This window comes from Panicum virgatum, chromosome 6N, assembly GCF_016808335.1.
Source record: "Panicum virgatum strain AP13 chromosome 6N, P.virgatum_v5, whole genome shotgun sequence".
NCBI classification, from domain to species: Eukaryota; Viridiplantae; Streptophyta; class Magnoliopsida; order Poales; family Poaceae; genus Panicum; species Panicum virgatum.
Genome location: NC_053150.1, coordinates 33,708,558 through 33,723,240, shown reverse-complemented (window position 1 = coordinate 33,723,240; position 14,683 = coordinate 33,708,558). Strand labels below are relative to the sequence as shown.

At 48.8% G+C, this 14,683-nt stretch overlaps 1 long non-coding RNA gene across 1 annotated transcript; it reads right to left on the bottom strand.

The window, feature by feature from the left end:
* LOC120680112 lies at nucleotides 1-13,653 on the bottom strand. Its single transcript, XR_005677470.1, has 3 exons — nucleotides 12,499-13,653; nucleotides 11,641-12,335; nucleotides 1-59 (listed from the first exon to the last, which is right to left on the bottom strand). It is a non-coding gene; the product is annotated as an uncharacterized LOC120680112 (long non-coding RNA).
* Nucleotides 13,654-14,683: the final 1,030 nt, after the last annotated feature.

Sequence of the window (14,683 nt, the reverse complement as noted above, 5' to 3'; positions counted from 1 at the left end):
TGCTAGTGGCTCCTGGATCGGCTCGGCAACCAGCTCGTAGGCTACCTCGGTGTCAGCGGCTACACGAGTAAAATATGCCATGCATGAGATGTATAAAAAGATGCAGTGTAAAGCAATGTGATACATTTAAAAGAATGCACAACCAAAACTGGAAAACAACGTTCTCACTCTGGTTCAAAGAAATGGTGTGGAGCCGAGATAAGGTCTGAGTCCTTAATTTCTTTTAGCGTGAAGCGTCTCCCTCAAAGAATACTGTAGAGTACACTCGAGCAAATCAGGCTCAGCTCTAGGGCCAAAAAGAATGTGTCCTAGGGTTATTCTACTAGCAAACAAGTGCAAGCAAAACCATCTAGTAACAGTGAAAATAGCAGTGCAACCAGTTCACCACACCGGTTTAACCGGCCAGGACCGGTTTAACCGGTCCGGTATCACGAGCGGCGCTCGCTCAAAATAGAGCAGCGCACGGTGTGGCTGCCGGTGGCGGCATTCCCGCCGACAAGGGGCGAGGCGGCGGCTGGAAAAGGCTGGGATGCGCTCCGCAGGGGTAGGCAAGGTCCACGCGCGCGGCAGCAGCGCAGCAACCTCGCCCAGAGCAGCGGGCGACGGGCGAGCGGCGGCAAGCGGCGGCGCGCGGCGGCAAGGCACGTTCCCGGCAGTTGCGGCACCCAAATCCAAGGGGAAAGGGGTCGGGGAGATAGAGTAAGGTACGAGAAAGCTCACTGTGACCTTCAATCGGACTAAGGAAGGGCGAAGGATGGACGTCGACGAGAGGGGGGCGGAGCTCGGGTTAGGGTTAATGGCGGCCGGCGATGGCGGGCTCGATTCCGGTCGGGGAACGGTGAAATCGGGCTCGGGAAGTAGTTGTGGAGGTGCGGGGTGAGGGGGATCAGGGTTTTAGAGGGTCAGAGTGCGGGGAATCGAGAAGGGCGGCGAGGTTTGGTCGGAGCGGACGCTGGCGGCGAGATTCAGCTCGGGCTTGGCTCGTCCTGAGCTCGAGGAGAAGAAACGGGAGGGGAAAAATGGATGAGGCCTCACGAGCGGATAAGGACGGCGCAACTCGGAGGGCGAGGTTTGTCGACGGCCGACGTGTGGAGTCACCGGCGCGTCACCGGTCGAGGTATGGGCGGCGGTACGAGCAAAGTAACACCCAGTCAACGATTTCGAGCGGATTTTGACCATCCAAATCTCCAAATTTCATATTGGCACTTGAAATTTGGCCAAAATAGAAGTTGTAGAGGACAAGAAGATCTACAACTTTGGTTTTGGGCGAAAGTTGATTTGGAGCTTGTACTAAGGAGAAAAATGTGCTCGAACTCAGCTAAGTTGAGAATTACTATGCAAACCCGATTAGCGCTAATGACCTTGATTAACCCTAATTAGTGACTAAACACATGATTAGCACCAGAATTTAATCCTAGAGTGTTACAACCTCCCCCCCTAAAGGAATCTCGTCCCGAGATTCACGCACGAGGGGACGCATAAGGTGAGATGGTTCAAGTGTGAAGTACCTTGATGAGCGTTTAAAAAGTCCGGATACTAGGATCTCAGAAATTCCTCTTGCTCCCAAGTAGCTTCATCTTCGGAGTGATTACTCCATTGAACTTTGTAGAATCGGTTGGTTGTGCGACGAGTAACTCGATTCTTGCGATCAATAATCTTGATAGGATGCTCAGGATAAGTGAGATCAGACTCTAATTGAATTGTATCACTATCAATAGCTTTAGTTGGAATTCTCAGACATTTCTTCAGTTGTGATACAAGGAAGATGTTATGAATTGCCGAAAATTTTGCTGGAAGGTTCAACCGGTAAGCTACAGGACCACATCTCTCCACAATTGGGTATGGACCAATGTATCCGGGAGCTAACTTTCCTTTTACCCCAAATCTTTGCACGCCTTTCCAGGGTGATACTTTTAAGTAGACATGGTCACCGACTTCAAAGACGAGTGGTTTACTGCTTCTGTCAGCGTAGCTCTTCTGCCGAGATTGCGCAATTTTCAAATTTTCTTGAATAAGACGGACTTGCTCTTCAGCTTCTTGAACCATATCGGGTCCAAAGATAGTTCTTTCCCCTGCTTCAGACCAATTCAGAGATGTACGGCATCGACGATCGTATAATACTTCAAATGGTGCCATTTTGATGCTTTCTTGATAGCTATTGTTATAAAAAAAATTCCGCTAATGGCAAACATTGATCCCATTTCTGTGGATAGGCTAAGACATATGCGCGGAGTATATCTTCTAAAATCTGATTGATTCTCTCCGTTTGGCCATCTGTTTGAGGGTGATAGGCTGAGCTGCGTATCAATCGAGTTCCTAAACAAGTATGCAATTGTTCCCAAAAGCGAGCAACAAATTGGGTCCCTCGATCTGATATGATAGTCTTTGGCACACCATGTAGACATAGGATGCGATCCATATACAACTCGGCATACTATTTGGTCAAATATTTTGTCTTAACTGGAAGGAAATGTGCAGATTTGGTAAGGCGGTCTACAATGACCCAGATCGAATCATAACCCTTCTTAGTTCGAGGCAAACCGACGATGAAATCCATACTAATATCTTCCCACTTCCATTCAGGAATACTCAAAGGTTGAAGAGTCCCAGCCGGCCTAAGATGACTAGCTTTAACCCTTCGACAGATGTCACATTCTGACACAAACTTAGCAATTTCTCTTTTCATCCTAGTCCACCAAAATCGTTGTTTCAGGTCTTGGTACATCTTGTTGCTACCAGGATGGATGGATAGTCGGGAAGTATGAGCTTCATCAAAAAATTTCTTTCGGAGCTCAAAATCCTTAGGTACCACTAATCGGTTATTAAACCATAACACATTCTGATTATCTTGGTGGCAACAACTTACTTTCGGATCTCCTTCTGATAATCTTCTCTGAATTTCTTTTACTCCTTTATCTTTCTTTTGTGCTTCAATGATCAGATCACAAAGAGTAGGAGTGAGTTCTAGATTGGTCAATGTGTAATGTGGTACAATGCTCAAGTTCAATTTTTCCATTTCAAAGCAAAGAGACTCACTTAAGGGTATAGCAGAGAGGCAATGACAGTGAGCCTTGCGACTTAACGCATCAGCAACCACATTTGCTTTTCCTGGATGGTAATGTACTTCGAGCCCATAATCCTTAATCAACTCGAGCCATCGTCTTTGATGCATGTTCAGATCAGCTTGGGTGAAAAGATATTTGAGGCTCTTGTGATCTGTATAAATGTTACACTTCGTGCCCAGAAGATAATGTCGCCAAATCTTCAGAGCATGGACTACAGCTGCTAAGTCCAGGTCATGTGTAGGATAATTTTCTTCATGACGCTTGAGTGATCGAGAAGTATAAGCAATCACCCGATTCTCTTGCATCAGAACACAGCCAATTTCGGTGCCCGAAGCATCACAATAGACATCGAATGGCTTTGTAGTATCTGGTTGAGCTAGGATTGGTGCTGAAGTAAGTAGAACTCTTAATCTCCTGAAAGCTTCCTCACATTGGTCGCTCCAATGAAATTTGGTACCTTTCTTGAGAAGTTTAGTCATAAGTTTAGCAATCCGAGAGAATTCTGGTATGAACCAACGATAATAACCCGCTAAACCTAAGAAACTCTGGATTTCTGCCACTGAGGTTGGAGCCTTCCAGTTCAGTACATCCTGTACTTTACTGGGATCGACAGAGATACCCTCAGTCGTGCTAACATGACCTAAAAATGGAACTTTCTTTAGCCAAAATTTGCACTTGCTGAATTTAGCATACAGCTGATGTTCCTTGAGACGCTGAAGTACTATATGAAGATGCTGAGCATGTTCTTCCTCTGTCTTAGAATAGATTAGGATATCATCAATGAATACCACGACGAATTTATCCATCTCTGGCTTGAATACTGAATTCATGAGATACATGAAGTAGGCTGGAGCATTGGTTAATCCAAAGGACATAGCCAAATACTCATAAAGACCATAACGAGTGGAGAATGCTATTTTTGGTATATCTGATGGCTGGATTTTGATTTGATGATAACCAGATCGAAGATCTATTTTTGAAAAGAACTTGGCACAAGCTAATTGATCAAAGAGAATATCAATGCGAGGGAGAGGATACTTGTTTTTGATGGTGACCGCACTCAGGGGTCGATAGTCCACACACAATCTTAACCCATGATCTTTATTTTTCACGAACAAGGCTGGACAACCCCATGGTGAAGTGCTTGGTCGAATGAAACCCTTATCTAGTAATTTTTGCAATTGGATTTTCAATTCAGCCAACTCACTAGGAGTAATTCTATATGGTCACCGAGATATAGGTGTTGTACCAGGCTGTAATTCAATCACGAACTCAACATCCCGGTCTGGAGGCATACCTAGTAATTCTTCTGGAAACACATCAGAATACTCACTAACCACTGGAACTTCTACTACACTTTTCCCTTTAAGGTGATAGATTGCATTGATGGGTTGTTCATGCTTAGAAAGATGAATATCCAAAGGACCATGTGTGGAAGAGTTGATTCGGGTGATGCGAGATGAGGTATCAAGGGTAACACGATGTTCTTCCATCCAATTCATTCCGAGAATTATATGTATTCCTTGGTTTGGAATAATAGGAGTGGTCTGAAAAATTTTCCCACCTAGGTCAAGGGATACACCCGGAACACATTGATTGACGTTTAACTGTGCACCCGGTGCATGAATAATATAGGGTCTTTTCATGTGTGTTACTTATAAGTTGAGTCGTGCGACGCAGGCTTCACTGATAAATGTATGAGATACTCCGGAATCAAACAACACAACAACAGGGTGCTGGTTAACGGAAAACATACCCGTCATCACTTGAGTACCGTCAGTAACATCCTCCAGTGTAGTGTAGTTCACACAACCAGTTTTGATAGGTGCAGCTTTCTTCTTGTGATCTTGTGTACTGGCAGTTGAAACTGGTGCGAGAGGCTTGTAGTTAAACTGCTTTCGTGGCAGATGACAATCACGAGCCAAATGCCCAGGAAGCCCACAATTGAAACAAGGATAGTTACTAGTGCGTGCCACTTGCTGCATTGGAGACCTCTGCCCTTGCTGTGGCACTGGGAGACGTGGTAACCATGGTTGCTGCTGTGGCGGCCTAGCGACCCAACGACCAGGCTGCATAGGACGTCTTGGAGCTTGCTGATTTCCTGTCTGTACTATCTTGTACCTCTGGGGTGCACTGCTGGAAGATCCAACAGGTGCTTTTCTTTTTTTTGTCCACTTTGTGAGCTAATGTAGCATCTTCTTGAGTAATGGCCTTATTGACTAGTTCGGTAAAGTTGGCACAAGTAATTAGAGCCAGTTTGTCCTGCAGTTTGGTGTTAAGTCCCCTCCTGAAGCAATCCGGCCTCTTTTCATCACTATCCACATGAAAACCGCCATACTGGGATAACTGATTGAAGGTCTGTGCATACTGCAAAACAGTGTTGTTCCCTTACTTCAATGCTAGGAACTCTGCCATCTTCCTTCTCATCAGACTGGTAGGAATATGATGAGCCTTGAATGCTGCCATAAACTCATTGCCAGGTGAGATGTGTACCCGCTGGAAGTAAAGCCTTGTGATTAACCCACCATATCTTTGCTGGGCCTCTCAACTGTTGTGATGCAAAGGCAGCCTTGTTCACTTCTGTGCAATTGAGGATGCTAAACTTGTCCTCAATGGTGCGAATCCAAGCATCTGCCTCAAGGGGATCATCTGCATTGTGGAACAAAGGTGGTTGGGTGGCCAGAAAACCCACGTAGTCCGTTTCTGCTAGTGGTGCTTGTCGACCTCTGCCGGCATTGCTTTGCACCAGTTGCCTCATCAGTTCAGTTTGCTCATTGCGGTCAGCGATAAGGGCCGCAATTGCCTGAGCCAAGGAGGGAGGTGGTGGTGGCTGTACTCCTTGACCTCCAATTCCATGGTTAGTAGCGTTGTTATCGCCCATCTGTAAAAGCACCATCCCTTGGTTAGCCATTTCGCTATTAGGAATAATCCATGCAAAATAAAGAATGTGTATAACTAATATGAACACACAGCACGAACTATTCCCCTCACTATATGGTTCACCAAGAGACTAAAAATGACTTGTTTTCCATTGCAACAACATATATCCAAATTTAAATAGCAGATTGAGTACTCGGTTGGCTACAACCTTGCAGTTATAAAATTTTACTGATCCGATCCGAAGTAGCTCTAAAATATGGGTACTGCACATTGCTCACAGTAATGTAGATTTACAGACATCCAAAACCTAGCTCATAATCGAAGTTCCACCCATTAACAGGAAGATCATTACAGGAGTAACTTTACATTAAGCAGCCACGCTGCTTGAGCTGAAACAGTTCCTTACATTACCACAGCCTTACTACAAACGCGGTACGCACATTAGGAAAAGGTTCGTACAGTACTTGGGCAACATGCTAACATTAGCGAAGGGTTATCCTACATGACTCAGTTACTGAGTCACAAAAGAATTCCTCTACCCAGGGTTAGCCTAATGCGTCACACCAGCCATCCTACCAAACTACGCAAAAGTTAGGCTATCACGAGGGGAGAAATTTTGTCTTCTGGGTACATCCTCACGGTGTCCCAGGTTCAGACTCAACTCCGGACTCTCCCTGGATCTCCTCCGGTTCTTCTTCTTTTTCTTCAGGGTCCTCCTCCTCGGCCACAGCTGCTGCCTGGTCAGCTATAGCCTGCACCTGAGATTGCACATCATTAACTAGCTCATGTGCCTCCTACAACTGCCCCTCTAGGTGCTCAACCATCTGAGTCATGTTCTCAACTCCTCATTCAGCTCCTGAATCCTTATCTTCCTAGCTCTTGCCTTAGCCTTCAATGTTTTAATCTTATCCAGGGCGCTAGTCATGTTTTGCTCATGGATATGAGCCTCTCGAACCTTGCTCCTGCACATCGCATTCTCCTCGCAAAGCTGCTCGTATTGGTTAATCAAAGCTGAGGAGTAGCTGAACGAGATGGCGGTCTTGACATTATAGTCGAGCATCATGTAGCTTAAGTTACGGTTCACCCAATCCGTATAAGCCTGAGTGGTCTCGTCCTTCATAGAAATGACACTGTAAGGAGTATCCATAATCTCAGCACTATGCTTCTCAGAAAACTCCTCAATGGCCCTCCTAGCAGCGATCTCCCAAGAGTCTTCCAGCTTCCTACCATAGACAGTGAGCTGCCACGAGTCCCAATCCAAGCGAGTGGGGCAGGGAGGAATCTTTACTATCATCTGACAGCGCTCAGAGCCCAGCACACTAGACTCGTGTCCCAAGTGCTGTGGGGGCTCGGTGTAGTCGAACGCCTTGAGCATCTACCACAGCAGACGAGGAAAGTGGCCGGTGTGAAGGGCACTGGAGTGCGCCCAACCCTCAGTGTCTACGATCACATGCATGAAATTAGCCATCTGTCAAAACACATAGCGATGACGTAAGTCTCCAGTTTTGACTAGAAACAGAATAAATTTTTAGTAACACAACTTAAATAAATTTTTGTGAAGCGCAACAATTAACAACTAGGTGATCAACCAACTCAAATATGTCAGATGCATGCACGTTCTATCATTTCTCACCCAAAAAAGTACCAATTAAGGTATACAAAAACGACTAGTGGCACAATTACGCACTCTCCCTATATATACTAGTCGTTTCTACGATCAAGGATTCATTACGCGCTTAACGTAGTTAGCATTCCTGCAGACAAACCAAGACAACAAGAGAGATATAATTATCCATTTCTGGACTCTTCGTGCCAGCACACACGAACAGCCCACATGTGTCCTACGCCACACGGGAAACGCATATGCAGTGTCCCACATATTCACCCATACATTACCGTCCATTATAGAGATGGCACCCAAACGTTCGACGCTGAATGGGCAGCGCTGCATACGTTACCGAAGCAACGTATTCACTTCCTGTACAAATCGCCTTACTGGACACCCAAGGGTACACGTGTCCCAAGGTACACGGTTAAGACCAACTGCATAACGAGTCTTCACCTCGTAACATTGCCTTACGAGATGGCCGTGATCACAATCACACGGTAAGAAGTCCGTACTCCATATCAAGTGGCAGATAGCGACAGGCTCGTTTGAATTGAGCCTTATCACCTCCTCGTATGCTCATCATACGGGACCCGCACACGTATGAAACACGTGGGCTATTCTAGGGACTATCAGAATACTCACCTTGCTTACCTCAGCGTAGGTGCATCGTTACGGAATAAGAGGTTTACTCAAAAGTAAGGTTTAACAAAAAGTAAATGCTGGAAGTGCTGGAATGAAATAGATACTTAGATGCCACCTATCTTATAACACATAATTAGGGCATAGAAACTATCTATCCTACTCCTTAGCGTATCTAGCGTCAACTTTTCGAAAAATCCAAAAGTTTTGCAGTTAAGCACTCAAGTAATCACCCCCACTGCAATTAGCTCTGATGCCAGCTGTCACAGAACAGTCCAAATAATACCGATCAAGTACTCTAATAAACCATTTAAGCTTAATCATCAGTTACTGCACTCAACCAGTACGCCCAAACTACCCGCTGTAACCAGAATCGATTACACGGGAACTCTTGCCAAAAGACGAGCATAGGTGATTACAAGCAAAAGCAGAGTTCAAATTAATTTTCAAACATAGTTTAACACAAGCTTTCGAAATAATTTACAATAAAGTTTTACAATCCAGGGTTACATTTCAAACATCAGAGTTCAAACACAGCGGAAGTAAACAAAGTTTAAAACAGAGATCCAAAATACAATACGATAACTGCCATCAACGACAAAAGACGAGCTTCACATCTTGCCCACTGATGTGAGACCAATCTGCCTGCACTTCACGGAGAAGACGGGACCCACTCGACCAGCCAACCCGGAGGTAGAGGTTGACCAATCCAAGATGCGCAAATCTCCTCAAAGTCATCCGGAACACAGCCTGCTCAGAAGGGGTACAACCAAACCCTGAGTATTCTAATAGTCAGCAAGACTTACCTGTCTATGGGTATACTTAGCCCATTTCTAGACATGCAAAGCTGTTTGGCTCTAGAGTTATTTTTCTTTCAATATTCAATTGAAGTGATCAAGGTTTGCCTAGTTCTCTAGAGCACACATGGTTGACCATATTAATGTTTAGTAACATACAACTCAATCTTTCCATTCCAGTCTCATTCCACTTCTTTACTACGATGCGACGAAGTGATCAAGGTTTTCATAACCGCGAGTCACGGCCAATCGATCCGATGTAACCTTGCAAGGTGGACCTAACTCACACGCTAAGTGCGACCCCATCGAGTCACACAGAGCAACCGTTCCCACGATTACCCTAAAGCCTGAATCAAGCCCGGCTGCACCGGATGATGAGCCCAGCACGTGCGAACACCATGAACCCGTGGATGACTTCAACATCCGTCATCCCTACCCAGCACCGCAGGTCGAGAATCAGAGTTCGACGCAATTTAGGTAATTAGCTTACCGATTTCGACTACCTCCTACTCCCGGCATGTGGTTTGTACTGTTCAATCTTGGTCAGCACGGCCAGCAACGGTACGGTCCTCAATCGACACAGGCGGAGACTCAACTTTCCTTTATTCCATGGTCATGTCCGACTTTCCCTCCGCCCGATCTCCATTTCCATTCTCCGATATATTTCTTACTTTGCTTACTGAAGTATCAAACCTATGAGTCACGGCGAATCACCCGTCTTCTACTGGGTTTAACTCAAGCGTAGCAGTGCTATCGATCTGCCCACACTAGTAGAGACACTGAGTAATCTAGAGATCATGCATCTAGGGTTCCACACAACTCCTAGAAACTTAATGCGCAAGTACATAATTAATAACACTTTGTAAATTTAAAGTAAGGGTTCTGCTCCGGGGCTTGCCTTGCAAGTCAGCGGGGTTAACAACGTCTTCTGGAGCTTGCTCAACGACTTCCTCGGTCTGCTGCTCTCCTGCTGGTGGCTCCTGGATTGGCTCAGGCAACCAGCTCGTTAGGCTACCTCGGTGTCATGCGGCTACACGAGTAAACTATGCCATGCATGAGATGTATAAAAAGATGCAGTGTAAAGCAATGTGATACATTTAAAAGAATGCACATCCAAAACTGGAAAACAACGTTCTCACTATGGTTCAAAGAAATGGTGTGGAGCTGAGATAGGGTCTGAGTCCTTAATTTCTTTTAGCGTGAAGCGTCTCCCTCAAAGAATACTGTAGAGTACACTCGAGCAAATCAGGCTCAGCTCTAGGGCCAAAAAGGATGTGTCCTAGGGTTTATCTACTAGCAAACAAGTGCAAGCAAAACCATCTAGCAACAGTGACTAAACTAACCATTTCAGGGTTCTATCAGATAGAGCATGAAATTAGGAAGCTAAAGAAATTGGTTTTGCCTTGTTAGGATTTTTCTCGAATTATCTATGAATTTTGGAAAATCAACAAGCAGAAAATAGCAGTGAACCGGTAGAACCGGTTCACCACACCGGTCTAACCGGCTAGGACCGGTTTAACCGGTCCGGCATCACGAGCGGCGCTCGCTCCAAACAGAGCAGCGCGCGACGCGGCTGCCGGCGGCGGTGTTCCCGCCGGCAAGGGGAGAGGCGGCGGCTGAAAAATGCTGGGATGCGCTCCGCAAGGGCAGGCAAGGTCCACGCGCACGGCAGCAGCGCAGTAACCCGGCCCAGAGCAGCGGGCGACGGGCGAGCGGCGGCAAGTGGCGGCGCGCTGCGGCGAGGCACGTTCCCGGCAGTTGCGGCGCCCAAATCCAAGGGGAAAGGGGTCGGGGAGATGGCGTAAGGAACGAGGAAGCTCACTGCGACCTTCAATTGGACTGAGGAAGGGCGGAGGATGGACGTCGATGAGAGGGGGGGCGGAGCTCAGGTTAGGGTTAATGGCGGCCGGCGATGGCGGGCTCGATTCCGGCCGGGGAACGACGAAATCAGGCTCGGGAAGTAGTTGTGGAGGTGCGGGGTGAGGGGTATCTGGGTTTTGGGTGGTTGGGGTGCGGGGAATCGAGAAGGGTGGCGAGGTTTGGTCGGAGCGGACGCCGGCGGCGAGACTCTGCTCGGGCTTGGCTCGTCCCGAGTTCGACGAGAAGAAACAGGAGGGGAAAAATGGATGAGGCCCCGCGAGCGGATAAGGACGGCGCAGCTCGGAGGGCGAGGTTCGTCGACGCCGACGCGTGGAGTCGCCGGTCGCGGTATGGGCGGCGGTACGAGCACAGTGACACCCAGTCAACAATTTTGAGTGGATTTTGACCATCCAAATCTCCAAATTTCATATTGGCACTTGAAATTTGGGCAAAATAGAAGTTGTAGAGGACAAGAAGATCTACAACTTTGGTTTTGAGCGAAAGTTGATTCGGAGCTTGGATTAAGGAGAAAAATGTGCTCGAACTCAGTTAAGTTGAGAATTACTATGCAAACTCGATTAGCGCTAATGATCTTGATTAACCCTGATTAGTGACTAAACACATGATTAGCACCAGAATTTAATTCTACGGTGTTACAGTACTGTGATATACTAATAGGTGCCGGTTCAAGTTTATCCCCATAAGGTGGCGTCAAATCTCAAGAATTAGTCATGCTATCTCAAAGCATCGTATAATGTTTTACTGCAGGAAGGAAGGAAATGGAGCTCACCGCCACCATCTTGCTCCAGAAGAAGGCGAGAAGGAGGTCGTCCGTGAAGGTGGGCCGGTACTCGCCGCCCTTCCCCCTTCCCCAGCATGGCTGCAGCATCAACCTGCATGGAAATCAAGTAGCACCCCACTCAGTATGGCAAGGTAGGCAAGCAGTCGACGTAAAGAAAATTGATTAATAAAGTAAGCCGATAATTACTCGAGCGTTAGTTAGAAATTCCGTTTCTCATTCAGTCGAACTGAATGGAACTTCAAACGAACTGGGAAGATTATACAGCACAAAATAAATGGCAACCAAATTTTCTCAACTGCCTCAACATGTTATATAGAACCATCACATTGCACGGATCCATAAACAACACAAACAGAAATGCTACTTATACCACTTCTTCGCAGTCCTCTGGCAGCAATGTTGAAAACAGAACAGGGGCACAAGTTCAGCTAGAAAGCCCTAAACAAAAGTGTTCAATGCATAGCTGTAGACGATGCATCCTGATTTTGGACATTCATACTTTGGAAAATTTCCTGAATTCAAGATGCATCACAAAGGGAGGGCCTATGCCTAGTCCCAGCCCTGGGCGGTGGGTTGTGCTGCTGGATCCCAACCAGACGAAGCAGCAACAACCATAGGAACGGCACCCTCCACAGGTGCAGGAGCCCCAGCTGGATCCCAGCCTTCTCCAGTAGGAACTGGAGCTGCAACGAAAAAATGAGATTATGAGAACACTGTGTTTACCACAAACTTGTACATGAGCAACTCCCAGCAGATTAAATGGTCTGTACTATAACTTCCATTTGAACACAGGGTACATTTCAGCAAGGGTTCCATAACAAAGATGATGAAATTTTCAGCACATACCTGGAGCAGCACCCCACTCGGCACACCACTCGCAACATCCGGCAAAAAGATTCAGATTTACATTACAGTCTACAACCAAAGCAGAACACTGAACGGTGAAGAAATAGATAAGAAGAAAAAATCTCAATGCCTGACAGTAAGATCATGTGCATACACCGAAGGCAGTGGTTCTTATAAGCTGCAAAAGGTTCAGCAGGCTCGGTTTTAGTTTTACAGTTCAAGTGCAAAGTGCTCAATGAACTACAGATCATACGAGGTGAATGGTGATTGATGAAAGATGCATAAGCAGGTTCGGTTAGCAGTAACAAATTAGATCAGAATCAGCAGGAAAAAAGTATCATCAAATTAGAGTTCGTTCATTACTCACGTTCTCAACTTGGCACAGGATCCGGATTATCGCCTGGCTCGTGGGCGTTTGCAGTGATTATCGCCTGGTTCGCGGGCGTTCGCAGTTCGAGCGCCCTGTAGTTGAGGCGGGTGTCCTGGCCCACGCGGGGTCTTCCGGCTCCATGGCCCTCGAGCTCCACCGCCTCCGCTGCCGCCGTCGCGTCGTCGAGGCTGGCTGAACGGGAGGCTGCCGCGGACCATGACGTGCCGGGCGGTGGCCCGGAGCACGGGGCGCGGGGCGCGGCGACGACACCCTCGACGTCGATGACCGACTACGCGGCGAGGGAGGCGGCGAAGCGCACAATCCCCGGGCTGACGCCGGGGCTGTCGTCTCTGCCGGCGTGGACCACACACTGCACCGTGCCCATGCCCTGGCGCAGCACGAGGAAGGCTAGCCTGCTGCCGTGGGAGGCGACCGACCCGGCGGACCCGCGGTAGCAGCACGGATCGGCGATCGGGACGGCGCGGACCGGCGGCCGGGGACGGAGCGGCGACGTACGAACGCGGGTGTAGGCGGCGGCGACGGCGGTGAAGTAGGGGGCCGGGGCGAGGGTACGGCGCATAGACAGCAGGGCAGCGGCGAGGTGGGCTGTCGATCTCACGCGGAGATCCGGCGACCCGCGCGCGTCGGGGAGGCAGAGTTGCACGCTGCGGCGAGCGGCGGCGCTGGGCAAGGGCGAGGCCACGGTCAGCGAGCGGAGATCCGGTGGCGCGGCGGAGGAGGGGGGGGGCACGGGTGAGGGGGGCGGCGAAGGGTGTCGCGAAAAGAGGGCGGGCGGGCGGGTCGGGGCAGGTGTGAGAGCGGCTCAGATCGCTCCTCGAGTCATCTGTGACCGCTCGAGGCTGAACAATTTTTGTAGGAGTAGAGATAACGAGAGGCATCTCCTCAGATAGCATTATATCAAATGGCACTATAATTTTACCACATTAAATACCGAATATATACGTATTTGCCACATTCGCTGACGTGGCACACCACCGAAGCCGGAGGTGTTAAATGACCTCTGCTGCCCCTGGCATGGTCCTCCCCTCCCCTTCCCATGGCGGCACTGGTGCGCCGGCGACGGTGGTCCTCCGCCGCCGCCACTGCAGCCAAGCTCCAGCTCGTCCGCGACGTCTCCCTCGCGCTCACCGCGCCGCCGCGCGTCACCCAGCTCACCAACGCCCCGACCCTCTTCGTCGCCGACCCGGACCCGCATGCCCGTATCGCGGACGCCTGCGTCCTCGCCGCGGACCCCTCTGGCCTGTTAGCTACGCCCAGGAACGCATGTTCCACCAGCCCAGCACCTTGCCTCGCTCTGTCTAGCGCTCACACACACGGAACCCGAGGAGGAAGATGAACAGTGATTTTCGGCGACGAACGCCGCGGAGCCAATAGCTCCTGTATCTTGGCCTTGATTCAACTAAAAATGGACTCGGCGAGTTACAACAAGGAGCACTGGGGCTTCTTGTAGGCCGGGGAGCTCTCCTCCACGACGGCCGTTGCGTCCGATCCGCGCGGAACGTGCTCGCCCACGACGCCGAGTCGTGCGCACGACTCGGTCATGGCGGCTTCCTCCTGCGGGATCCACGCACGCACACCACTCACTCTGAACGACCCAAGACTCGGTCACACGGAACACCAGCGGCGGTGACACATCCTTGCGCGCGTCGGTCCTGGATCCGACCTCGCCACGGCCAACACGCAAACGCACACAGATGCGCTGCTCACGGCCATTGCACGACACAGACTTGCGTTCACGAGCACATGCTCATGAACCAACTAACCTATCGACACGAATGCACACACGCACGCCCT